Raw genomic sequence first — 25,817 nt, 5'->3', positions numbered from 1 at the left:
GGAATGAGGCAGTAGCAATTCTCAGGAACTATGGGAATGTGGACTCTTCCTGTGTGAAAACAAAGCTCTGTTTTCTTGAAAGACTGATTGTGGCCATGGCAATTAGGTTGGAAAGAGAGCCTTGGAATTTAAAAGGTTGGCATGTAGCCTTCTTGTCGGTGTATTCTAGAAGTGCATGCTTTCAAATGTCCCAGGATTCATACCACCTTCATGGATGTATGGAGAACACCAATTTTAATCCTAGTTTCTATGTTTATTGTTGGGACATTTTTTGTCAGTCTATCCGGGTAGTTTGCCACTAGTTCTTATGGATTGACTGTACCAAAATGGTCTGGACATACATCTCCTCCTCTTCTAGGATCTAAGAATGTGAGCATGCAAGTTTGTTTCTTACACAAACTCCTTTTAGGAATTTTATATTTTGGTATGGCCGTAGAAGATAGGCATGGAGTGTCTGCGGGATTATCATTTCTTATGGTCTTGATGTGGCCTTGCTGAAGGTTAACTTGGCATTCTGGCTATGTGTTTTGGGGCTGATGGTAGTCCTGATATCTTAGACATTGTTCTTTTCTCCAAGCAAATATCAACAAGAAATTGTGTTTCCATTTGATTATGAAAGTGAGCTGTATGCTTAGGATCATGCTGTTGATAATAACATATATCTCAGGGACTACAGGTTATGCTTGTGTTTGGTGACCCTAGAGGGTTTGAACAGACACTTTCTCTGTGGTGATCATTGTCAGATACCACAGCAATAGCACTCACAGGAATTTAGTACCAGTCAAAACCTGAATAGGAGATATATGAGCATGGACAGAGACAGAGAGAAAGAACAATTGTTGAAGAGGCTAAGCATGTGTGAGACAGAGGAAGTCAGTGAGAGACAGAAAGAGAGAGGGGTGGGAGAGGGGGGGTGAAGTTGAAAAGAGGACACTGTGATATTAAAGCAGATATCTTGATTGAGAGAAATAAGGAAACCAAATAGAGAGAATGTGAGTGAGAAACTGAGAAGCTAGGAGAGTCACTGCAAGTCAATTTCAGAGAGAAAGTGAAGAAGCGAGATAGAGAAAGAGTACATAAGAAGTCCATTCATCTAATGTGGATGAGAATCTTATATGATATTTGAATCGGTTCTCATCGAAGGCAGAGTAGGAATAATAGGTGTAGTATGTTATGATTATGGAGGGTGCTCCGATTGTGGCCAAAGCTATTAAGATTCTGGTGGTTTCCATGGGAAGAGTAAGGCCTGATTTTCTCTGTCATATCCGGCTGAACTGAGATTTACTTATTTTTGTAGACAACTTCCATTAAGCCATGTTGTTGGTCTCATTCTTTTGTGTACCTCTTGCCAATTTCTTTGGATGGTTCTCAAGTGATGTATATACTACTGTAGTTTTCGTTATCAGATATTGACTTCGTCCCATCTTAAGAACTTTGTTGCATGGTAACCTCCAGGAATTCGGTGATAGAATTGGGAAAATTATGTCCCCAACAGTTCCTTGGAGGAAAAATATCTCTGATATGGATTGTGAGGGCAAATTTCTAGAGGACGGAAGGAGTGCTGAGAGAGCCCAAGATTTCGATAAATTAAGAACTAACAACAATGCATCACAGTCTCCATGATTTGCAAGGAATCCAATAAAGTAGGGGAATGTGCTATTTGCTTTACTTTCAGGGACAGAGTCCCTGTCTCATACCGGACAAGCACGGCTTGGAGAGGAACTGAGTATGGAACATCAGATGAAGTTGGAAGAAGCCTAACATCGCCTGCCCTGAAGTCCTCAGTTGAAGCTCTCTTGCCTGAGGATACCTGAAGTGAAAGGTAAGAAACACTTGACTTTCCAAAGGAACTCAAAGTACTCAGGTGTTGATGGAGCTCGCAGGAGTTCCCAAACTTGAATCATGATCCTTTGGGACCTGGTTCAGGCTCACTGCCTGTGGCTACTCCTGTGATTGGAGAATAGGCCCATTGGTTCGTGGTAAAGGATGTGAATGTCTTGAATTCTGTTCGCTCACCAAACCTGATCTATTTTGAGTATACTAAGTGTCATGGCAGGGGGTACACCAGCGTGCTTGGATCGATGATGATTTCCAATAAAACATTCCTTGGAAAGCTGAACAAAATGAGTGAAAACTCAATACCGCCACTGTCATCGTGACTGAAGTCCAGCACCTGGGATCACAAATGTCACTGAGGGACTCACATGGCCTCCATTCACCTTGCGAGTCTTGGATCCAGTGAGAGAGCCTTCAGAATGTTCTTTGCTTGCCTAAATCACCAGAAATCATGGCCTAAATCAAGGCTTCACCTTTTGCTCTAATGATAACATGCTTTCCGGTTGAGGAGATCATTGTCAGTATCTTGGAAGTTAGCCCTACCAACTCCATCAGCAATAATGTATAGTAGGTTGTGAGGCAAATGTAAGTTTAGCGGGGGCAGCATAGTTCAACAATGTACACTGGAATGTCAGGAAATGTGTTTCTGTCCGTGTCTGAATCCTTCGCATGAATGATAACCCTTCTGTTTCATAAAACAGAGATACATAACGGGAAGGTTACAGGCGACATGTGGAATGAGGCAGTAGCAATTCTCAGGAACTATGGGAATGTGGACTCTTCCTGTGTGAAAACAAAGCTCTGTTTTCTTGAAAGACTGATTGTGGCCATGGCAATTAGGTTGGAAAGAGAGCCTTGGAATTTAAAAGGTTGGCATGTAGCCTTCTTGTCGGTGTATTCTAGAAGTGCATGCTTTCAAATGTCCCAGGATTCATACCACCTTCATGGATGTATGGAGAACACCAATTTTAATCCTAGTTTCTATGTTTATTGTTGGGACATTTTTTGTCAGTCTATCCGGGTAGTTTGCCACTAGTTCTTATGGATTGACTGTACCAAAATGGTCTGGACATACATCTCCTCCTCTTCTAGGATCTAAGAATGTGAGCATGCAAGTTTGTTTCTTACACAAACTCCTTTTAGGAATTTTATATTTTGGTATGGCCGTAGAAGATAGGCATGGAGTGTCTGCGGGATTATCATTTCTTATGGTCTTGATGTGGCCTTGCTGAAGGTTAACTTGGCATTCTGGCTATGTGTTTTGGGGCTGATGGTAGTCCTGATATCTTAGACATTGTTCTTTTCTCCAAGCAAATATCAACAAGAAATTGTGTTTCCATTTGATTATGAAAGTGAGCTGTATGCTTAGGATCATGCTGTTGATAATAACATATATCTCAGGGACTACAGGTTATGCTTGTGTTTGGTGACCCTAGAGGGTTTGAACAGACACTTTCTCTGTGGTGATCATTGTCAGATACCACAGCAATAGCACTCACAGGAATTTAGTACCAGTCAAAACCTGAATAGGAGATATATGAGCATGGACAGAGACAGAGAGAAAGAACAATTGTTGAAGAGGCTAAGCATGTGTGAGACAGAGGAAGTCAGTGAGAGACAGAAAGAGAGAGGGGTGGGAGAGGGGGGGTGAAGTTGAAAAGAGGACACTGTGATATTAAAGCAGATATCTTGATTGAGAGAAATAAGGAAACCAAATAGAGAGAATGTGAGTGAGAAACTGAGAAGCTAGGAGAGTCACTGCAAGTCAATTTCAGAGAGAAAGTGAAGAAGCGAGATAGAGAAAGAGTACATAAGAAGTCCATTCATCTAATGTGGATGAGAATCTTATATGATATTTGAATCGGTTCTCATCGAAGGCAGAGTAGGAATAATAGGTGTAGTATGTTATGATTATGGAGGGTGCTCCGATTGTGGCCAAAGCTATTAAGATTCTGGTGGTTTCCATGGGAAGAGTAAGGCCTGATTTTCTCTGTCATATCCGGCTGAACTGAGATTTACTTATTTTTGTAGACAACGTCCATTAAGCCATGTTGTTGGTCTCATTCTTTTGTGTACCTCTTGCCAATTTCTTTGGATGGTTCTCAAGTGATGTATATACTACTGTAGTTTTCGTTATCAGATATTGACTTCGTCCCATCTTAAGAACTTTGTTGCATGGTAACCTCCAGGAATTCGGTGATAGAATTGGGAAAATTATGTCCCCAACAGTTCCTTGGAGGAAAAATATCTCTGATATGGATTGTGAGGGCAAATTTCTAGAGGACGGAAGGAGTGCTGAGAGAGCCCAAGATTTCGATAAATTAAGAACTAACAACAATGCATCACAGTCTCCATGATTTGCAAGGAATCCAATAAAGTAGGGGAATGTGCTATTTGCTTTACTTTCAGGGACAGAGTCCCTGTCTCATACCGGACAAGCACGGCTTGGAGAGGAACTGAGTATGGAACATCAGATGAAGTTGGAAGAAGCCTAACATCGCCTGCCCTGAAGTCCTCAGTTGAAGCTCTCTTGCCTGAGGATACCTGAAGTGAAAGGTAAGAAACACTTGACTTTCCAAAGGAACTCAAAGTACTCAGGTGTTGATGGAGCTCGCAGGAGTTCCCAAACTTGAATCATGATCCTTTGGGACCTGGTTCAGGCTCACTGCCTGTGGCTACTCCTGTGATTGGAGAATAGGCCCATTGGTTCGTGGTAAAGGATGTGAATGTCTTGAATTCTGTTCGCTCACCAAACCTGATCTATTTTGAGTATACTAAGTGTCATGGCAGGGGGTACACCAGCGTGCTTGGATCGATGATGATTTCCAATAAAACATTCCTTGGAAAGCTGAACAAAATGAGTGAAAACTCAATACCGCCACTGTCATCGTGACTGAAGTCCAGCACCTGGGATCACAAATGTCACTGAGGGACTCACATGGCCTCCATTCACCTTGCGAGTCTTGGATCCAGTGAGAGAGCCTTCAGAATGTTCTTTGCTTGCCTAAATCACCAGAAATCATGGCCTAAATCAAGGCTTCACCTTTTGCTCTAATGATAACATGCTTTCCGGTTGAGGAGATCATTGTCAGTATCTTGGAAGTTAGCCCTACCAACTCCATCAGCAATAATGTATAGTAGGTTGTGAGGCAAATGTAAGTTTAGCGGGGGCAGCATAGTTCAACAATGTACACTGGAATGTCAGGAAATGTGTTTCTGTCCGTGTCTGAATCCTTCGCATGAATGATAACCCTTCTGTTTCATAAAACAGAGATACATAACGGGAAGGTTACAGGCGACATGTGGAATGAGGCAGTAGCAATTCTCAGGAACTATGGGAATGTGGACTCTTCCTGTGTGAAAACAAAGCTCTGTTTTCTTGAAAGACTGATTGTGGCCATGGCAATTAGGTTGGAAAGAGAGCCTTGGAATTTAAAAGGTTGGCATGTAGCCTTCTTGTCGGTGTATTCTAGAAGTGCATGCTTTCAAATGTCCCAGGATTCATACCACCTTCATGGATGTATGGAGAACACCAATTTTAATCCTAGTTTCTATGTTTATTGTTGGGACATTTTTTGTCAGTCTATCCGGGTAGTTTGCCACTAGTTCTTATGGATTGACTGTACCAAAATGGTCTGGACATACATCTCCTCCTCTTCTAGGATCTAAGAATGTGAGCATGCAAGTTTGTTTCTTACACAAACTCCTTTTAGGAATTTTATATTTTGGTATGGCCGTAGAAGATAGGCATGGAGTGTCTGCGGGATTATCATTTCTTATGGTCTTGATGTGGCCTTGCTGAAGGTTAACTTGGCATTCTGGCTATGTGTTTTGGGGCTGATGGTAGTCCTGATATCTTAGACATTGTTCTTTTCTCCAAGCAAATATCAACAAGAAATTGTGTTTCCATTTGATTATGAAAGTGAGCTGTATGCTTAGGATCATGCTGTTGATAATAACATATATCTCAGGGACTACAGGTTATGCTTGTGTTTGGTGACCCTAGAGGGTTTGAACAGACACTTTCTCTGTGGTGATCATTGTCAGATACCACAGCAATAGCACTCACAGGAATTTAGTACCAGTCAAAACCTGAATAGGAGATATATGAGCATGGACAGAGACAGAGAGAAAGAACAATTGTTGAAGAGGCTAAGCATGTGTGAGACAGAGGAAGTCAGTGAGAGACAGAAAGAGAGAGGGGTGGGAGAGGGGGGGTGAAGTTGAAAAGAGGACACTGTGATATTAAAGCAGATATCTTGATTGAGAGTAATAAGGAAACCAAATAGAGAGAATGTGAGTGAGAAACTGAGAAGCTAGGAGAGTCACTGCAAGTCAATTTCAGAGAGAAAGTGAAGAAGCGAGATAGAGAAAGAGTACATAAGAAGTCCATTCATCTAATGTGGATGAGAATCTTATATGATATTTGAATCGGTTCTCATCGAAGGCAGAGTAGGAATAATAGGTGTAGTATGTTATGATTATGGAGGGTGCTCCGATTGTGGCCAAAGCTATTAAGATTCTGGTGGTTTCCATGGGAAGAGTAAGGCCTGATTTTCTCTGTCATATCCGGCTGAACTGAGATTTACTTATTTTTGTAGACAACTTCCATTAAGCCATGTTGTTGGTCTCATTCTTTTGTGTACCTCGTGCCAATTTCTTTGGATGGTTCTCAAGTGATGTATATACCACTGTAGTTTTCGTTATCAGATATTGACTTCGTCCCATCTTAAGAACTTTGTTGCATGGTAACCTCCAGGAATTCGGTGATAGAATTGGGAAAATTATGTCCCCAACAGTTCCTTGGAGGAAAAATATCTCTGATATGGATTGTGAGGGCAAATTTCTAGAGGACGGAAGGAGTGCTGAGAGAGCCCAAGTGTTCGATAAATTAAGAACTAACAACAATGCATCACAGTCTCCATGATTTGCAAGGAATCCAATAAAGTGGGGGAATGTGCTATTTGCTTTACTTTCAGGGACAGAGTCCCTGTCTCATACCGGACAAGCACGGCTTGGAGAGGAACTGAGTATGGAACATCAGATGATGTTGGAAGAAGCCTAACATCGCCTGCCCTGATGTCATCAGTTGAAGCTCTCTTGCCTGAGAATACGTGAAGTGAAAGGTAAGAAACACTTGACTTTCCAAAGGAACTCAAAGTGCTCAGGTGTTGATGGAGCTCGCAGGAGTTCCCAACCTTGAATCATGATCCTTTGGGACCTGGTTCAGGCTCACTGCCTGTGGCTACTCCTGTGATTGGAGAATAGGCCCATTGGTTCGTGGTAAAGGATGTGAATGTCTTGAATTCTGTTCGCTCACCAAACCTGATCTATTTTGAGTATACTAAGTGTCATGGCAGGGGGTACACCAGCGTGCTTGGATCGATGATGATTTCCAATAAAACATTCCTTGGAAAGCTGAACAAAATGAGTGAAAACTCAATACCGCCACTGTCATCGTGACTGAGGTCCAGCACCTGGGATCACAAATGTCACTGAGGGACTCACATGGCCTCCATTCACCTTGCGAGACTTGGATCCAGTGAGAGAGCCTTCACAATGTTCTTTGCTTGCATAAATCACCAGAAATCATGGCCTAAATCAAGGCTTCACCTTTTGCTCTACTGATAACATGCTTTCCGGTTGAGGAGATCATTGTCAGTATCTTGGAAGTTAGCCCTACCAACTCCATCAGCAATAATGTATAGTAGGTTGTGAGGCAAATATAAATTTAGCGGGGGCAGCATAGTTCAACAATGTACACTGGAATGTCAGGAAATGTGTTTCTGTCCGTGTCTGAAGCCTTCGCATGAATGATAACCCTTCTGTTTCATAAAACAGAGATACATAACGGGAAGGTTACAGGCGATATGTGGAATGAGGCAGTAGCAATTCTCAGGAACTATGGGAATTGGACTCTTCCTGTGTGAAAACAAAGCTCTGTTTTCTTGAAAGACTGATTGTGGCCATGGCAATTAGGTTGGAAAGAGAGCCTTGGAATTTAAAAGGTTGGCATGTAGCCTTCATGTCGGTGGATTCTAGAAGTGCATGCTTTCAAATGTCCCAGGATTCATACCACCTTCATGGATGTATGGAGAACACCCATTTTAATCCTAGTTTCTATGTTTATTGTTGGGACATTTTTTGTCAGTCTATCCGGGTAGTTTGCCACTAGTTCTTATGGATTGACTGTACCAAAATGGTCTGGACATACATCTCCTCCTCTTCTAGGATCTAAGAATGTGAGCATGCAAGTTTGTTACTTACACACACTCCTTCTAGGAATTTTATATTTTGGTATGGCCGTAGAAGATAGGCATGGAGTGTCTGCAGGATTATCTTTCCTTATGGTCTTGATGTGGCCTTGCTGAAGGTTAACTTGGCATTCTGGCTATGTGTTTTGGGGCTAATGGTAGTCCTGATATCTTAGACATTGTTCTTTTCTCCAAGCAAATATCAACAAGAAATTGTGTTTCCATTTGATTATGAAAGTGAGCTGTATGCTTAGGATCATGCTCTTGATAATAACATATATCTCAGGGACTACAGGTTATGCTTGTGTTTGGTGACCTGAGAGGGTTTGAACAGACACTTTCTCTGTGGTGATCAATGTCAGATACCGCAGCAATAGCACTCACAGGAATTTAGTACCAGTCAAAACCTGAATAGGAGATATATGAGCATGGTCAGAGACAGAGAGAAAGAACAATTGTTGAAGAGGCTAAGCATGTGTGAGACAGAGGAAGACAGTGAGAGACAGAAAGAGAGAGGGGTGGGAGAGGGGGGGTGAAGTGGAAAAGAGGACACTGTGATATTAAAGCAGATATCTTGATTGAGAGAAATAAGGAAACCAAATAGAGAGAATGTGAGTGAGAAACTGAGAAGCTAGGAGAGTCACTGCAAGTCAATTTCAGAGAGAAAGTGAAGAAGCGAGAGAGAGAAAGAGTACATAAGAAGTCCATTCATCTAATGTGGATGAGAATCTTATATGATATTTGAATCGGTTCTCATCGAAGGCAGAGTAGGAATAATAGGTGTAGTATGTTATGATTATGGAGGGTGCTCCGATTGTGGCCAAAGCTTTTAAGATTCTGGTGGTTTCCATGGGAAGAGTAAGGCCTGATTTTCTCTGTCATATCCGGCTGAACTGAGATTTACTTATTTTTGTAGACAACTTCCATTAAGCCATGTTGTTGGTCTCATTCTTTTGTGTACCTCGTGCCAATTTCTTTGGATGGTTCTCAAGTGATGTATATACTACTGTAGTTTTCGTTATCAGATATTGACTTCGTCCCATCTTAAGAACTTTGTTGCATGGTAACCTCCAGGAATTCGGTGATAGAATTGGGAAAATTATGTCCCCAAACAGTTCCTTGGAGGAAAAATATCTCTGATATGGATTGTGAGGGCAAATTTCTAGAGGATGGAAGGAGTGCTGAGAGAGCCCAAGTGTTCGATAAATTGAGAACTAACAACAATGCATCACAGTCTCCATGATTTGCAAGGAATCCAATAAAGTGGGGGAATGTGCTATTTGCTCTACTTTCAGGGACAGAGTCCCTGTCTCATACCGGACAAGCACCATTTGGAGAGGAACTGAGTATGGAACATCAGATGAAGTTGGAAGAAGCCTAACATCGCCTGCCCTGAAGTCCTCAGTTGAAGCTCTCTTGCCTGAGGATACCTGAAGTGAAACGTAAGAAACACTTGACTTTCCAAAGGAACTCAAAGTACTCAGGTGTTGATGGAGCTCGCAGGAGTTCCCAACCTTGAATCATGATCCTTTGGGACCTGGTTCAGGCTCACTGCCTGTGGCTACTCCTGTGATTGGAGAATAGGCCCATTGGTTCGTGGTAAAGGATGTGAATGTCTTGAATTCTGTTCGCTCACCAAACCTGATCTATTTTGAGTATACTAAGTGTCATGGCAGGGGGTACACCAGCGTGCTTGGATCGATGATGATTTCCAATAAAACATTCCTTGGAAAGCTGAACAAAATGAGTGAAAACTCAATACCGCCACTGTCATCGTGACTGAGGTCCAGCACCTGGGATCACAAATGTCACTGAGGGACTCACATGGCCTCCATTCACCTTGCGAGACTTGGATCCAGTGAGAGAGCCTTCGAAATGTTCTTTGCTTGCATAAATCACCAGAAATCATGGCCTAAATCAAGGCTTCACCTTTTGCTCTAATGATAACATGCTTTCCGGTTGAGGAGATCATTGTCAGTATCTTTGAAGTTAGCCCTACCAACTCCATCAGCAATAATGTATAGTAGGTTGTGAGGCAAATTTAAGTTTAGCGGGGGCAGCATAGTTCAACAATGTACACTGGAATGTCAGGAAATGTGTTTCTGTCCGTGTCTGAAGCCTTCGCATGAATGATAACCCTTCTGTTTCATAAAACAGAGATACATAACGGGAAGGTTACAGGCGATATGTGGAATGAGGCAGTAGCAATTCTCAGGAACTATGGGAATGTGGACTCTTCCTGTGTGAAAAGAAAGCTCTGTTTTCTTGAAAGACTGATTGTGGCCATGGCAATTAGGTTGGAAAGAGAGCCTTGGAATTTAAAAGGTTGGCATGTAGCCTTCTTGTCGGAGTATTCTAGAAGTGCATGCTTTCAAATGTCCAAGGATTCATACCACCTTCATGGATGTATGGAGAACACCCATTTTAATCCTAGTTTCTATGTTTATTGTTGGGACATTTATTGTCAGTCTATCCGGGTAGGTTGCCACTAGTTCTTATGGATTGACTGTACCAAAATGGTCTGGACATACATCTCCTCCTCTTCTAGGATCTAAGAATGTGAGCATGCAAGTTTGTTTCTTACACACACTCCTTCTAGGAATTTTATATTTTGGTATGGCCGTAGAAGATAGGCATGGAGTGTCTGCAGGATTATCTTTCCTTATGGTCTTGATGAGGCCTTGCTGAAGGTTAACTTGGCATTCTGGCTATGTGTTTTGGGGCTGAAGGTAGTCCTGATATCTTAGACATTGTTCTTTTCTCCAAGCAAATATCAACAAGAAATTGTGTTTCCATTTGATTATGAAAGTGAGCTGTATGCTTAGGATCATGCTGTTGATAATAACATATATCTCAGGGACTACAGGTTATGCTTGTGTTTGGTGACCTGAGAGGGTTTGAACAGACACTTTCTCTGTGGTGATCAATGTCAGATACCGCAGCAATAGCACTCACAGGAATTTAGTACCAGTCAAAATCTGAATAGGAGATATATGAGCATGGTCAGAGACAGAGAGAAAGAACAATTGTTGAAGAGGCTAAGCATGTGTGAGACAGAGGAAGACAGTGAGAGACAGAAAGAGAGAGGGGTGGGAGAGGGGGGGTGAAGTGGAAAAGAGGACACTGTGATATTAATGCAGATATCTTGATTGAGAGAAATAAGGAAACCAAATAGAGAGAATGTGAGTGAGAAACTGAGAAGCTAGGAGAGTCACTGCAAGTCAATTTCAGAGAGAAAGTGAAGAAGCGAGAGAGAGAAAGAGTACATAAGAAGTCCATTCATCTAATGTGGATGAGAATCTTATATGATATTTGAATCGGTTCTCATCGAAGGCAGAGTAGGAATAATAGGTGTAGTATGTTATGATTATGGAGGGTGCTCCGATTGTGGCCAAAGCTATTAAGATTCTGGTGGTTTCCATGGGAAGAGTAAGGCCTGATTTTCTCTGTCATATCCGGCTGAACTGAGATTTACTTATTTTTGTAGACAACTTCCATTAAGCCATGTTGTTGGTCTCATTCTTTTGTGTACCTCGTGCCAATTTCTTTGGATGGTTCTCAAGTGATGTATATACTACTTTAGTTTTCGTTATCAGATATTGACTTCGTCCCATCTTAAGAACTTTGTTGCATGGTAACCTCCAGGTATTCGGTGATAGAATTGGGAAAATTATGTCCCCAAACAGTTCCTTGGAGGAAATATATCTCTGATATGGATTGTGAGGGCAAATTTCTAGAAGACGGAAGGAGTGGTGAGAGAGCCCAAGTGTTCGATAAATTAAGAACTAACAACAATGCATCACAGTCTCCATGATTTGCAAGGAATCCAATAAAGTGGGGGAATGTGCTATTTGCTTTACTTTCAGGGACAGAGTCCCTGTCTCATACCGGACAAGCACGGCTTGGAGAGGAACTGAGTATGGAACATCAGATGAAGTTGGAAGAAGCCTAACATCGCCTGCCCTGAAGTCCTCAGTTGAAGCTCTCTTGCCTGAGGATACCTGAAGTGAAAGGTAAGAAACACTTGACTTTCCAAAGGAACTCAAAGTACTCAGGTGTTGATGGAGCTCGCAGGAGTTCCCAAACTTGAATCATGATCCTTTGGGACCTGGTTCAGGCTCACTGCCTGTGGCTACTCCTGTGATTGGAGAATAGGCCCATTGGTTCGTGGTAAAGGATGTGAATGTCTTGAATTCTGTTTGCTCACCAAACCTGATCTATTTTGAGTATACTAAGTGTCATGGCAGGGGGTACACCAGCGTGCTTGGATCGATGATGATTTCCAATAAAACATTCCTTGGAAAGCTGAACAAAATGAGTGAAAACTCAATACCGCCACTGTCATCGTGACTGAAGTCCAGCACCTGGGATCACAAATGTCACTGAGGGACTCACATGGCCTCCATTCACCTTGCGAGACTTGGATCCAGTGAGAGAGCCTTCAGAATGTTCTTTGCTTGCCTAAATCACCAGAAATCATGGCCTAAATCAAGGCTTCACCTTTTGCTCTAATGATAACATGCTTTCCGGTTGAGGAGATCATTGTCAGTATCTTGGAAGTTAGCCCTACCAACTCCATCAGCAATAATGTATAGTAGGTTGTGAGGCAAATGTAAGTTTAGCGGGGGCAGCATAGTTCAACAATGTACACTGGAATGTCAGGAAATGTGTTTCTGTCCGTGTCTGAATCCTTCGCATGAATGATAACCCTTCTGTTTCATAAAACAGAGATACATGATGGGAAGGTTACAGGCGACATGTGGAATGAGGCAGTAGCAATTCTCAGGAACTATGGGAATGTGGACTCTTCCTGTGTGAAAACAAAGCTCTGTTTTCTTGAAAGACTGATTGTGGCCATGGCAATTAGGTTGGAAAAAGAGCCTTGGAATTTAAAAGGTTGGCATGTAGCCTTCTTGTTGGTGTATTCTAGAAGTGCATGCTTTCAAATGTCCCAGGATTCATACCACCTTCATGGATGTATGGAGAACACCAATTTTAATCCTAGTTTCTATGTTTATTGTTGGGACATTTTTTGTCAGTCTATCCGGGTAGTTTGCCACTAGTTCTTATGGATTGACTGTACCAAAATGGTCTGGACATACATCTCCTCCTCTTCTAGGATCTAAGAATGTGAGCATGCAAGTTTGTTTCTTACACAAACTCCTTCTAGGAATTTTATATTTTGGTATGGCCGTAGAAGATAGGCATGGAGTGTCTGCGGGATTATCATTTCTTATGGTCTTGATGTGGCCTTGCTGAAGGTTAACTTGGCATTCTGGCTATGTGTTTTGGGGCTGATGGTAGTCCTGATATCTTAGACATTGTTCTTTTCTCCAAGCAAATATCAACAAGAAATTGTGTTTCCATTTGATTATGAAAGTGAGCTGTATGCTTAGGATCATGCTGTTGATAATAACATATATCTCAGTGCCTACAGGTTATGCTTGTGTTTGGTGACCGTAGAGGGTTTGAACAGACACTTTCTCTGTGGTGATCATTGTCAGATATCACAGCAATAGCACTCACAGGAATTTAGTACCAGTCAAAACCTGAATAGGAGATATATGAGCATGGACAGAGACAGAGAGAAAGAACAATTGTTGAAGAGGCTAAGCATGTGTGAGACAGAGGAAGTCAGTGAGAGACAGAAAGAGAGAGGGGTGGGAGAGGGGGGGTGAAGTTGAAAAGAGGACACTGTGATATTAAAGCAGATATCTTGATTGAGAGAAATAATGAAACCAAATAGAGAGAATGTGAGTGAGAAACTGAGAAGCTAGGAGAGTCACTGCAAGTCAATTTCAGAGAGAAAGTGAAGAAGCGAGATAGAGAAAGAGTACATAAGAAGTCCATTCATCTAATGTGGATGAGAATCTTATATGATATTTGAATCGGTTCTCATCAAAGGCAGAGTAGGAATAATAGGTGTAGTATGTTATGATTATGGAGGGTGCTCCGATTGTGGCCAAAGCTATTAAGATTCTGGTGTTTTCCATGGGAAGAGTAAGGCCTGATTTTCTCTGTCATATCCGGCTGAACTGAGATTTACTTATTTTTGTAGACAACTTCCATTAAGCCATGTTGTTGGTCTCATTCTTTTGTGTACCTCGTGCCAATTTCTTTGGATGGTTCTCAAGTGATGTATATACTACTGTAGTTTTCGTTATCAGATATTGACTTCGTCCCATCTTAAGAACTTTGTTGCATGGTAACCTCCAGGAATTCGGTGATAGAATTGGGAAAATTATGTCCCCAACAGTTCCTTGGAGGAAAAATATCTCTGATATGGATTGTGAGGGCAAATTTCTAGAGGACGGAAGGAGTGCTGAGAGAGCCCAAGTGTTCGATAAATTAAGAACTAACAACAATGCATCACAGTCTCCATGATTTGCAAGGAATCCAATAAAGTGGGGGAATGTGCTATTTGCTTTACTTTCAGGGACAGAGTCCCTGTCTCATACCGGACAAGCACGGCTTGGAGAGGAACTGAGTATGGAACATCAGATGATGTTGGAAGAAGCCTAACATCGCCTGCCCTGATGTCATCAGTTGAAGCTCTCTTGCCTGAGAATACGTGAAGTGAAAGGTAAGAAACACTTGACTTTCCAAAGGAACTCAAAGTGCTCAGGTGTTGATGGAGCTCGCAGGAGTTCCCAACCTTGAATCATGATCCTTTGGGACCTGGTTCAGGCTCACTGCCTGTGGCTACTCCTGTGATTGGAGAATAGGCCCATTGGTTCGTGGTAAAGGATGTGAATGTCTTGAATTCTGTTCGCTCACCAAACCTGATCTATTTTGAGTATACTAAGTGTCATGGCAGGGGGTACACCAGCGTGCTTGGATCGATGATGATTTCCAATAAAACATTCCTTGGAAAGCTGAACAAAATGAGTGAAAACTCAATACCGCCACTGTCATCGTGACTGAGGTCCAGCACCTGGGATCACAAATGTCACTGAGGGACTCACATGGCCTCCATTCACCTTGCGAGACTTGGATCCAGTGAGAGAGCCTTCAGAATGTTCTTTGCTTGCATAAATCACCAGAAATCATGGCCTAAATCAAGGCTTCACCTTTTGCTCTACTGATAACATGCTTTCCGGTTGAGGAGATCATTGTCAGTATCTTGGAAGTTAGCCCTACCAACTCCATCAGCAATAATGTATAGTAGGTTGTGAGGCAAATATAAATTTAGCGGGGGCAGCATAGTTCAACAATGTACACTGGAATGTCAGGAAATGTGTTTCTGTCCGTGTCTGAAGCCTTCACATGAATGATAACCCTTCTGTTTCATAAAACAGAGATACATAACGGGAAGGTTACAGGCGATATATGGAATGAGGCAGTAGCAATTCTCAGGAACTATGGGAATTGGACTCTTCCTGTGTGAAAACAAAGCTCTGTTTTCTTGAAAGACTGATTGTGGCCATGGCAATTAGGTTGGAAAGAGAGCCTTGGAATTTAAAAGGTTGGCATGTAGCCTTCATGTCGGTGGATTCTAGAAGTGCATGCTTTCAAATGTCCCAGGATTCATACCACCTTCATGGATGTATGGAGAACACCCATTTTAATCCTAGTTTCTATGTTTATTGTTGGGACATTTTTTGTCAGTCTATCCGGGTAGTTTGCCACTAGTTCTTATGGATTGACTGTACCAAAATGGTCTGGACATACATCTCCTCCTCTTCTAGGATCTAAGAATGTGAGCATGCAAGTTTGTTTCTTACACACACTCCTTCTAGGAATTTTATATTTTGGTATGGCCGTAGAAGATAGGCATGGAGTGTCTGCAGGATTATCTTTCCTTATGGTCTTGATGAGGCCTTGCTGAAGGTTAACTTGGCATTCTGGCTATGTGTTTTGGGGCTGATGGTAGTCCTGATATCTTAGACATTGTTCTTTTCTCCAAGCAAATATCAACAAGAAATTGTGTTTCCATTTGATTATGAAAGTGAGCTGTATGCTTAGGATCATGCTCTTGATAATAACATATATCTCAGGGACTACAGGTTATGCTTGTGTTTGGTGACCTGAGAGGGTTTGAACAGACACTTTCTCTGTGGTGATCAATGTCAGATACCGCAGCAATAGCACTCACAGGAATTTAGTACTAGTCAAAACCTGAATAGGAGATATATGAGCATGGTCAGAGACAGAGAGAAAGAACAATTGTTGAAGAGGCTAAGCATGTGTGAGACAGAGGAAGACAGTGAGAGACAGAAAGAGAGAGGGGTGGGAGAGGGGGGGTGAAGTGGAAAAGAGGACACTGTGATATTAAAGCAGATATCTTGATTGAGAGAAATAAGGAAACCAAATAGCGAGAATGTGAGTGAGAAACTGAGAAGCTAGGAGAGTCACTGCAAGTCAATTTCAGAGAGAAAGTGAAGAAGCGAGAGAGAGAAAGAGTACATAAGAAGTCCATTCATCTAATGTGGATGAGAATCTTATATGATATTTGAATCGGTTCTCATCGAAGGCAGAGTAGGAATAATAGGTGTAGTATGTTATGATTATGGAGGGTGCTCCGATTGTGGCCAAAGCTATTAAGATTCTGGTGTTTTCCATGGGAAGAGTAAGGCCTGATTTTCTCTGTCATATCCGGCTGAACTGAGATTTACTTATTTTTGTAGACAACTTCCATTAAGCCATGTTGTTGGTCTCATTCTTTTGTGTACCTCGTGCCAATTTCTTTGGATGGTTCTCAAGTGATGTATATACTACTGTAGTTTTCGTTATCAGATATTGACTTCGTCCCATCGTAAGAACTTTGTTGCATGGTAACCTCCAGGAATTCGGTGATAGAATTGGGAAAATTATGTCCCCAAACAGTTCCTTGGAGGAAAAATATCTCTGATATGGATTGTGAGGGCAAATTTCTAGAGGATGGAAGGAGTGCTGAGACAGCCCAAGTGTTCGATAAATTAAGAACTAACAACAATGCATCACAGTCTCCATGATTTGCAAGGAATCCAATAAAGTGGGGGAATGTGCTATTTGCTCTACTTTCAGGGACAGAGTCCCTGTCTCATACCGGACAAGCACCATTTGGAGAGGAACTGAGTATGGAACATCAGATGAAGTTGGAAGAAGCCTAACATCGCCTGCCCTGAAGTCCTCAGTTGAAGCTCTCTTGCCTGAGGATACCTGAAGTGAAACGTAAGAAACACTTGACTTTCCAAAGGAACTCAAAGTACTCAGGTGTTGATGGAGCTCGCAGGAGTTCCCAACCTTGAATCATGATCCTTTGGGACCTGGTTCAGGCTCACTGCCTGTGGCTACTCCTGTGATTGGAGAATAGGCCCATTGGTTCGTGGTAAAGGATGTGAATGTCTTGATTCTGTTCGCTCACCAAACCTATCTATTTTGAGTATACTAAGTGTCATGGCAGGGGGTACACCAGCGTGCTTGGATCGATGATGATTTCCAATAAAACATTCCTTGGAAAGCTGAACAAAATGAGTGAAAACTCAATACCGCCACTGTCATCGTGACTGAGGTCCAGCACCTGGGATCACAAATGTCACTGAGGGACTCACATGGCCTCCATTCACCTTGCGAGACTTGGATCCAGTGAGAGAGCCTTCAGAATGTTCTTTGCTTGCCTAAATCACCAGAAATCATGGCCTAAATCAAGGCTTCACCTTTTGCTCTAATGATAACATGCTTTCCGGTTGAGGAGATCATTGTCAGTATCTTTGAAGTTAGCCCTACCAACTCCATCAGCAATAATGTATAGTAGGTTGTGAGGCAAATGTAAGTTTAGCGGGGGCAGCATAGTTCAACAATGTACACTGGAATGTCAGGAAATGTGTTTCTGTCCGTGTCTGAAGCCTTCGCATGAATGATAACCCTTCTGTTTCATAAAACAGAGATACATAACGGGAAGGTTACAGGCGATATGTGGAATGAGGCAGTAGCAATTCTCAGGAACTATGGGAATGTGGACTCTTCCTGTGTGAAAACAAAGCTCTGTTTTCTTGAAAGACTGATTGTGGCCATGGCAATTAGGTTGGAAAGAGAGCCTTGGAATTTAAAAGGTTGGCATGTAGCCTTTTTGTCGGAGGATTCTAGAAGTGCATGCTTTCAAATGTCCAAGGATTCATACCACCTTCATGGATGTATGGAGAACACCCATTTTAATCCTAGTTTCTATGTTTATTGTTGGGACATTTTTTGTCAGTCTATCCGGGTAGTTTGCCACTAGTTCTTATGGATTGACTGTACCAAAATGGTCTGGACATACATCTCCTCCTCTTCTAGGATCTAAGAATGTGAGCATGCAAGTTTGTTTCTTACACACACTCCTTCTAGGAATTTTATATTTTGGTATGGCCGTAGAAGATAGGCATGGAGTGTCTGCAGGATTATCTTTCCTTATGGTCTTGATGAGGCCTTGCTGAAGGTTAACTTGGCATTCTGGCTATGTGTTTTGGGGCTGATGGTAGTCCTGATATCTTAGACATTGTTCTTTTCTCCAAGCAAATATCAACAAGAAATTGTGTTTCCATTTGATTATGAAAGTGAGCTGTATGCTTAGGATCATGCTGATGATAATAACATATATCTCAGGGACTACAGGTTATGCTTGTGTTTGGTGACCTGAGAGGGTTTGAACAGACACTTTCTCTGTGGTGATCAATGTCAGATACCGCAGCAATAGCACTCACAGGAATTTAGTACCAGTCAAAATCTGAATAGGAGATATTTGAGCATGGTCAGAGACAGAGAGAAAGAACAATTGTTGAAGAGGCTAAGCATGTGTGAGACAGAGGAAGACAGTGAGAGACAGAAAGAGAGAGGGGTGGGAGAGGGGGGGTGAAGTGGAAAAGAGGACACTGTGATATTAAAGCAGATATCTTGATTGAGAGAAATAAGGAAACCAAATAGAGAGAATGTGAGTGAGAAACTGAGAAGCTAGGAGAGTCACTGCAAGTCAATTTCAGAGAGAAAGTGAAGAAGCGAGAGAGAGAAAGAGTACTTAAGAAGTCCATTCATCTAATGTGGATGAGAATCTTATATGATATTTGAATCGGTTCTAATCGAAGGCAGAGTAGGAATAATAGGTGTAGTATGTTATGATTATGGAGGGTGCTCCGATTGTCGCCAAAGCTATTAAGATTCTGGTGGTTTCCATGGGAAGAGTAAGGCCTGATTTTCTCTGTCATATCCGGCTGAACTGAGATTTACTTATTTTTGTAGAAAACTTCCATTAAGCCATGTTGTTGGTCTCATTCTTTTGTGTACCTCGTGCCAATTTCTTTGGATGGTTCTCAAGTGATGTATATACTACTGTAGTTTTCGTTATCAGATATTGACTTCGTCCCATCTTAAGAACTTTGTTGCATGGTAACCTCCAGGAATTCGGTGATAGAATTGGGAAAATTATGTCCCCAAACAGTTCCATGGAGGAAAAATATCTCTGATATGGATTGTGAGGGCAAATTTCTAGAGGACGGAAGGAGTGCTGAGAGAGCCCAAGTGTTCGATAAATTAAGAACTAACAACAATGCATCACAGTCTCCATGATTTGCAAGGAATCCAATAAAGTGGGGGAATGTGCTATTTGCTTTACTTTCAGGGACAGAGTCCCTGTCTCATACCGGACAAGCACGGCTGGAGAGGAACTGAGTATGGAACATCAGATGAAGTTGGAAGAAGCCTAACATCGCCTGCCCTGAAGTCCTCAGTTGAAGCTCTCTTGCCTGAGGATACCTGAAGTGAAAGGTAAGAAACACTTGACTTTCCAAAGGAACTCAAAGTACTCAGGTGTTGATGGAGCTCGCAGGAGTTCCCAACCTTGAATCATGATCCTTTGGGACCTGGTTCAGGCTCACTGCCTGTGGCTACTCCTGTGATTGGAGAATAGGCCCATTGGTTCGTGGTAAAAGATGTGAATGTCTTGAATTCTGTTCGCTCACCAAACCTGATCTATTTTGAGTATACTAAGTGTCATGGCAGGGGGTACACCAGCGTGCTTGGATCGATGATGATTTCCAATAAAACATTCCTTGGAAAGCTGAACAAAATGAGTGAAAACTCAATACCGCCACTGTCATCGTGACTGAGGTCCAGCACCTGGGATCACAAATGTCACTGAGGGACTCACATGGCCTCCATTCACCTTGCGAGACTTGGATCCAGTGAGAGAGCCTTCAGAATGTTCTTTGCTTGCATAAATCACCAGAAATCATGGCCTAAATCAAGGCTTCACCTTTTGCTCTAATGATAACATGCTTTCCGGTTGAGGAGATCATTGTCAGTATCTTTGAAGTTAGCCCTACCAACTCCATCAGCAATAATGTATAGTAGGTTGTGAGGCAAATGTAAGTTTAGCGGGGGCAGCATAGTTCAACAATGTACACTGGAATGTCAGGAAATGTGTTTCTGAACGTGTCTGAAGCCTTCGCATGAATGATAACCCTTCTGTTTCATAAAACAGAGATACATAACGGGAAGGTTACAGGCGATATGTGGAATGAGGCAGTAGCAATTCTCAGGAACTATGGGAATGTGGACTCTTCCTGTGTGAAAAGAAAGCTCTGTTTTCTTGAAAGACTGATTGTGGCCATGGCAATTAGGTTGGAAAGAGAGCCTTGGAATTTAAAAGGTTGGCATGTAGCCTTCTTGTCGGAGGATTCTAGAAGTGCATGCTTTCAAATGTCCAAGGATTCATACCACCTTCATGGATGTATGGAGAACACCCATTTTAATCCTAGTTTCTATGTTTATTGTTGGGACATTTTTTGTCAGTCTATCCGGGTAGTTTGCCACTAGTTCTTATGGATTGACTGTACCAAAATGGTCTGGACATACATCTCCTCCTCTTCTAGGATCTAAGAATGTGAGCATGCAAGTTTGTTTCTTACACACACTCCTTCTAGGAATTTTATATTTTGGTATGGCCGTAGAATATAGGCATGGAGTGTCTGCAGGATTATCTTTCCTTATGGTCTTGATGAGGCCTTGCTGAAGGTTAACTTGGCATTCTGGCTATGTGTTTTGGGGCTGAAGGTAGTCCTGATATCTTAGACATTGTTCTTTTCTCCAAGCAAATATCAACAAGAAATTGTGTTTCCATTTGATTATGAAAGTGAGCTGTATTCTTAGGATCATGCTGTTGATAATAACACATATCTCAGGGACTACAGGTTATGCTTGTGTTTGGTGACCTGAGAGGGTTTGAACAGACATTTTCTCTGTGGTGATCAATGTCAGATACCGCAGCAATAGCACTCACAGGAATTTAGTACCAGTCAAAATCTGAATAGGAGATATATGAGCATGGTCAGAGACAGAGAGAAAGAACAATTGTTGAAGAGGCTAAGCATGTGTGAGACAGAGGAAGACAGTGAGAGACAGAAAGAGAGAGGGGTGGGAGAGGGGGGGTGAAGTGGAAAAGAGGACACTGTGATATTAAAGCAGATATCTTGATTGAGAGAAATAAGGAAACCAAATAGAGAGAATGTGAGTGAGAAACTGAGAAGCTAGGAGAGTCACTGCAAGTCAATTTCAGAGAGAAAGTGAAGAAGCGAGAGAGAGAAAGAGTACATAAGAAGTCCATTCATCTAATGTGGATGAGAATCTTATATGATATTTGAATCGGTTCTCATCGAAGGCAGAGTAGGAATAATAGGTGTAGTATGTTATGATTATGGAGGGTGCTCCGATTGTGGCCAAAGCTATTAAGATTCTGGTGGTTTCCATGGGAAGAGTAAGGCCTGATTTTCTCTGTCATATCCGGCTGAACTGAGATTTACTTATTTTTGTAGACAACTTCCATTAAGCCATGTTGTTGGTCTCATTCTTTTGTGTACCTCGTGCCAATTTCTTTGGATGGTTCTCAAGTGATGTATATACTACTGTAGTTTTCGTTATCAGATATTGACTTCGTCCCATCTTAAGAACTTTGTTGCATGGTAACCTCCAGGAATTCGGTGATAGAATTGGGAAAATTATGTCCCCAAACAGTTCCTTGGAGGCAAAATATCTCTGATATGGATTGTGAGGGCAAATTTCTAGAGGACGGAAGGAGTGCTGAGAGAGCCCAAGTGTTCGATAAATTAAGAACTAACAACAATGCATCACAGTCTCCATGATTTGCAAGGAATCCAATAAAGTGGGGGAATGTGCTATTTGCTTTACTTTCAGGGACAGAGTCCCTGTCTCATACCGGACAAGCACGGCTTGGAGAGGAACTGAGTATGGAACATCAGATGAAGTTGGAAGAAGCCTAACATCGCCTGCCCTGAAGTCCTCAGTTGAAGCTCTCTTGCCTGAGGATACCTGAAGTGAAAGGTAAGAAACACTTGACTTTCCAAAGGAAATCAAAGTACTCAGGTGTTGATGGAGCTCGCAGGAATTCCCAACCTTGAATCATGATCCTTTGGGACCTGGTTCAGGCTCACTGCCTGTGGCTACGCCTGTGATTGGAGAATAGGCCCATTGGTTCGTGGTAAAGGATGTGAATGTCTTGAATTCTGTTCGCTCACCAAACCTGATCTATTTTGAGTATACTAAGTGTCATGGCAGGGGGTACACCAGCGTGCTTGGATCGATGATGATTTCCAAAAAAACATTCCTTGGAAAGCTGAACAAAATGAGTGAAAACTCAATACCGCCACTGTCATCGTGACTGAGGTCCAGCACCTGGGATCACAAATGTCACTGAGGGACTCACATGGCCTCCATTCACCTTGCGAGACTTGGATCCAGTGAGAGAGCCTTCAGAATGTTCTTTGCTTGCCTAAATCACCAGAAATCATGGCCTAAATCAAGGCTTCACCTTTTGCTCTAATGATAACATGCTTTCCGGTTGAGGAGATCATTGTCAGTATCTTTGAAGTTAGCCCTACCAACTCCATCAGCAATAATGTATAGTAGGTTGTGAGGCAAATGTAAGTTTAGCGGGGGCAGCATAGTTCAACAATGTACACTGGAATGTCAGGAAATGTGTTTCTGTCCGTGTCTGAATCCTTCGCATGAATGATAACCCTTCTGTTTCATAAAACAGAGATACATAACGGGAAGGTTACAGGCGACATGTGGAATGAGGCAGTAGCAATTCTCAGGAACTATGGGAATGTGGACTCTTCCTGTGTGAAAACAAAGCTCTGTTTTCTTGAAAGACTGATTGTGGCCATGGCATTTAGGTTAGAAAGAGAGCCTTGGAATTTAAAAGGTTGGCATGTAGCCTTCTTGTCGGAGGATTCTAGAAGTGCATGCTTTCAAATGTCCAAGGATTCATACCACCTTCATGGATGTATGGAGAACACCCATTTTAATCCTAGTTTCTATGTTTATTGTTGGGACATTTATTGTCAGTCTATCCGGGTAGGTTGCCACTAGTTCTTATGGATTGACTGTACCAAAATGGTCTGGACATACATCTCCTCCTCTTCTAGGATCTAAGAATGTGATCATGCAAGTTTGTTTCTTACACACACTCCTTCTAGGAATTTTATATTTTGGTATGGCCGTAGGAGATAGGCATGGAGTGTCTGCAGGATTATCTTTCCTTATGGTCTTGATGAGGCCTTGCTGAAGGTTAACTTGGCATTCTGGCTATGTGTTTTGGGGCTGAAGGTAGTCCTGATATCTTAGACATTGTTCTTTTCTCCAAGCAAATATCAACAAGAAATTGTGTTTCCATTTGATTATGAAAGTGAGCTGTATGCTTAGGATCATGCTGTTGATAATAACATATATCTCAGGGACTACAGGTTATGCTTGTGTTTGGTGACCTGAGAGGGTTTGAACAGACACTTTCTCTGTGGTGATCAATGTCAGATACCGCAGCAATAGCACTCACAGGAATTTAGTACCAGTCAAAATCTGAATAGGAGATATATGAGCATGGTCAGAGACAGAGAGAAAGAACAATTGTTGAAGAGGCTAAGCATGTGTGAGACAGAGGAAGACAGTGAGAGACAGAAAGAGAGAGGGGTGGGAGAGGGGGGGTGAAGTGGAAAAGAGGACACTGTGATATTAAAGCAGATATCTTGATTGAGAGAAATAAGGAAACCAAATAGAGAGAATGTGAGTGAGAAACTGAGAAGCTAGGAGAGTCACTGCAAGTCAATTTCAGAGAGAAAGTGAAGAAGCGAGAGAGAGAAAGAGTACATAAGAAGTCCATTCATCTAATGTGGATGAGAATCTTATATGATATTTGAATCGGTTCTCATCGAAGGCAGAGTAGGAATAATAGGTGTAGTATGTTATGATTATGGAGGGTGCTCCGATTGTGGCCAAAGCTATTAAGATTCTGGTGGTTTCCATGGGAAGAGTAAGGCCTGATTTTCTCTGTCATATCCGGCTGAACTGAGATTTACTTATTTTTGTAGACAACTTCCATTAAGCCATGTTGTTGGTCTCATTCTTTTGTGTACCTCGTGCCAATTTCTTTGGATGGTTCTCAAGTGATGTATATACTACTGTAGTTTTCGTTATCAGATATTGACTTCGTCCCATCTTAAGAACTTTGTCGCATGGTAACCTCCAGGAATTCGGTGATAGAATTGGGAAAATTATGTCCCCAAACAGTTCCTTGGAGGAAAAATATCTCTGATATGGATTGTGAGGGCAAATTTCTAGAGGACGGAAGGAGTGCTGAGAGAGCCCAAGTGTTCGATAAATTAAGAACTAACAACAATGCATCACAGTCTCCATGATTTGCAAGGAATCCAATAAAGTGGGGGAATGTGCTATTTGCTTTACTTTCAGGGACAGAGTCCCTGTCTCATACCGGACAAGCACGGCTTGGAGAGGAACTGAGTATGGAACATCAGATGAAGTTGGAAGAAGCCTAACATCGCCTGCCCTGAAGTCCTCAGTTGAAGCTCTCTTGCCTGAGGATACCTGAAGTGAAAGGTAAGAAACACTTGACTTTCCAAAGGAAATCAAAGTACTCAGGTGTTGATGGAGCTCGCAGGAGTTCCCAACCTTGAATCATGATCCTTTGGGACCTGGTTCAGGCTCACTGCCTGTGGCTACGCCTGTGATTGGAGAATAGGCCCATTGGTTCGTGGTAAAGGATGTGAATGTCTTGAATTCTGTTCGCTCACCAAACCTGATCTATTTTGAGTATACTAAGTGTCATGGCAGGGGGTACACCAGCGTGCTTGGATCGATGATGATTTCCAAAAAAACATTCCTTGGAAAGCTGAACAAAATGAGTGAAAACTCAATACCGCCACTGTCATCGTGACTGAGGTCCAGCACCTGGGATCACAAATGTCACTGAGGGACTCACATGGCCTCCATAAACCTTGCGAGACTTGGATCCAGTGAGAGAGCCTTCAGAATGTTCTTTGCTTGCCTAAATCACCAGAAATCATGGCCTAAATCAAGGCTTCACCTTTTGCTCTAATGATAACATGCTTTCCGGTTGAGGAGATCATTGTCAGTATCTTTGAAGTTAGCCCTACCAACTCCATCAGCAATAATGTATAGTAGGTTGTGAGGCAAATGTAAGTTTAGCGGGGGCAGCATAGTTCAACAATGTACACTGGAATGTCAGGAAATGTGTTTCTGTCCGTGTCTGAATCCTTCGCATGAATGATAACCCTTCTGTTTCATAAAACAGAGATACATAACGGGAAGGTTACAGGCGACATGTGGAATGAGGCAGTAGCAATTCTCAGGAACTATGGGAATGTGGACTCTTCCTGTGTGAAAACAAAGCTCTGTTTTCTTGAAAGACTGATTGTGGCCATGGCATTTAGGTTAGAAAGA

General features: G+C 42.1%; 2 long non-coding RNA genes and 10 other non-coding genes across 13 annotated transcripts; all 12 read left to right on the top strand.

Moving 5' to 3' along the window:
- Positions 1–2,075: 2,075 nt before the first annotated feature.
- LOC134485516 (small nucleolar RNA SNORD116) lies at positions 2,076–2,168 on the top strand. Its single transcript, XR_010063554.1, has one exon. It is a non-coding gene; the product is annotated as a small nucleolar RNA SNORD116 (small nucleolar RNA).
- Positions 2,169–4,645: 2,477 nt separating this feature from the next.
- Positions 4,646–4,738, top strand: LOC134485515 (small nucleolar RNA SNORD116). Its single transcript, XR_010063553.1, has one exon. It is a non-coding gene; the product is annotated as a small nucleolar RNA SNORD116 (small nucleolar RNA).
- Positions 4,739–6,079: 1,341 nt separating this feature from the next.
- LOC134485123 (uncharacterized) lies at positions 6,080–13,740 on the top strand. Its single transcript, XR_010063014.1, has 3 exons — positions 6,080–6,962; positions 9,386–9,532; positions 11,957–13,740. It is a non-coding gene; the product is annotated as an uncharacterized LOC134485123 (long non-coding RNA).
- LOC134485485 (small nucleolar RNA SNORD116) lies at positions 7,216–7,308 on the top strand. The gene has a single exon (XR_010063523.1). It is a non-coding gene; the product is annotated as a small nucleolar RNA SNORD116 (small nucleolar RNA).
- LOC134485484 (small nucleolar RNA SNORD116) lies at positions 9,786–9,878 on the top strand. Its single transcript, XR_010063522.1, has one exon. It is a non-coding gene; the product is annotated as a small nucleolar RNA SNORD116 (small nucleolar RNA).
- Positions 12,357–12,449, top strand: LOC134485514 (small nucleolar RNA SNORD116). The gene has a single exon (XR_010063552.1). It is a non-coding gene; the product is annotated as a small nucleolar RNA SNORD116 (small nucleolar RNA).
- Positions 13,741–13,779: 39 nt separating the features above from the next.
- Positions 13,780–25,288, top strand: LOC134483359 (uncharacterized). Of its 2 annotated transcripts, XR_010060227.1 has the most exons (3): positions 14,072–14,673; positions 17,097–17,243; positions 22,236–25,288. It is a non-coding gene; the product is annotated as an uncharacterized LOC134483359 (long non-coding RNA). The 2 variants fall into 2 exon arrangements; XR_010060222.1 differs by lacking the exon at positions 17,097–17,243 and having other exon boundaries at positions 13,780–14,673.
- LOC134485483 (small nucleolar RNA SNORD116) lies at positions 14,927–15,019 on the top strand. The gene has a single exon (XR_010063521.1). It is a non-coding gene; the product is annotated as a small nucleolar RNA SNORD116 (small nucleolar RNA).
- On the top strand, positions 17,495–17,587 carry LOC134485482 (small nucleolar RNA SNORD116). Its single transcript, XR_010063520.1, has one exon. It is a non-coding gene; the product is annotated as a small nucleolar RNA SNORD116 (small nucleolar RNA).
- LOC134485481 (small nucleolar RNA SNORD116) lies at positions 20,065–20,157 on the top strand. The gene has a single exon (XR_010063519.1). It is a non-coding gene; the product is annotated as a small nucleolar RNA SNORD116 (small nucleolar RNA).
- LOC134485397 (small nucleolar RNA SNORD116) lies at positions 22,636–22,728 on the top strand. The gene has a single exon (XR_010063436.1). It is a non-coding gene; the product is annotated as a small nucleolar RNA SNORD116 (small nucleolar RNA).
- Positions 25,207–25,299, top strand: LOC134485396 (small nucleolar RNA SNORD116). Its single transcript, XR_010063435.1, has one exon. It is a non-coding gene; the product is annotated as a small nucleolar RNA SNORD116 (small nucleolar RNA).
- Positions 25,300–25,817: the final 518 nt, after the last annotated feature.

Source organism: Rattus norvegicus, chromosome 1 (genome assembly GCF_036323735.1).
Source record: "Rattus norvegicus strain BN/NHsdMcwi chromosome 1, GRCr8, whole genome shotgun sequence".
NCBI lineage: Eukaryota > Metazoa > Chordata > Mammalia > Rodentia > Muridae > Rattus > Rattus norvegicus.
Note: the sequence above shows the minus strand (reverse complement) of the source record. Positions and strands in the feature narration are given on the sequence as shown.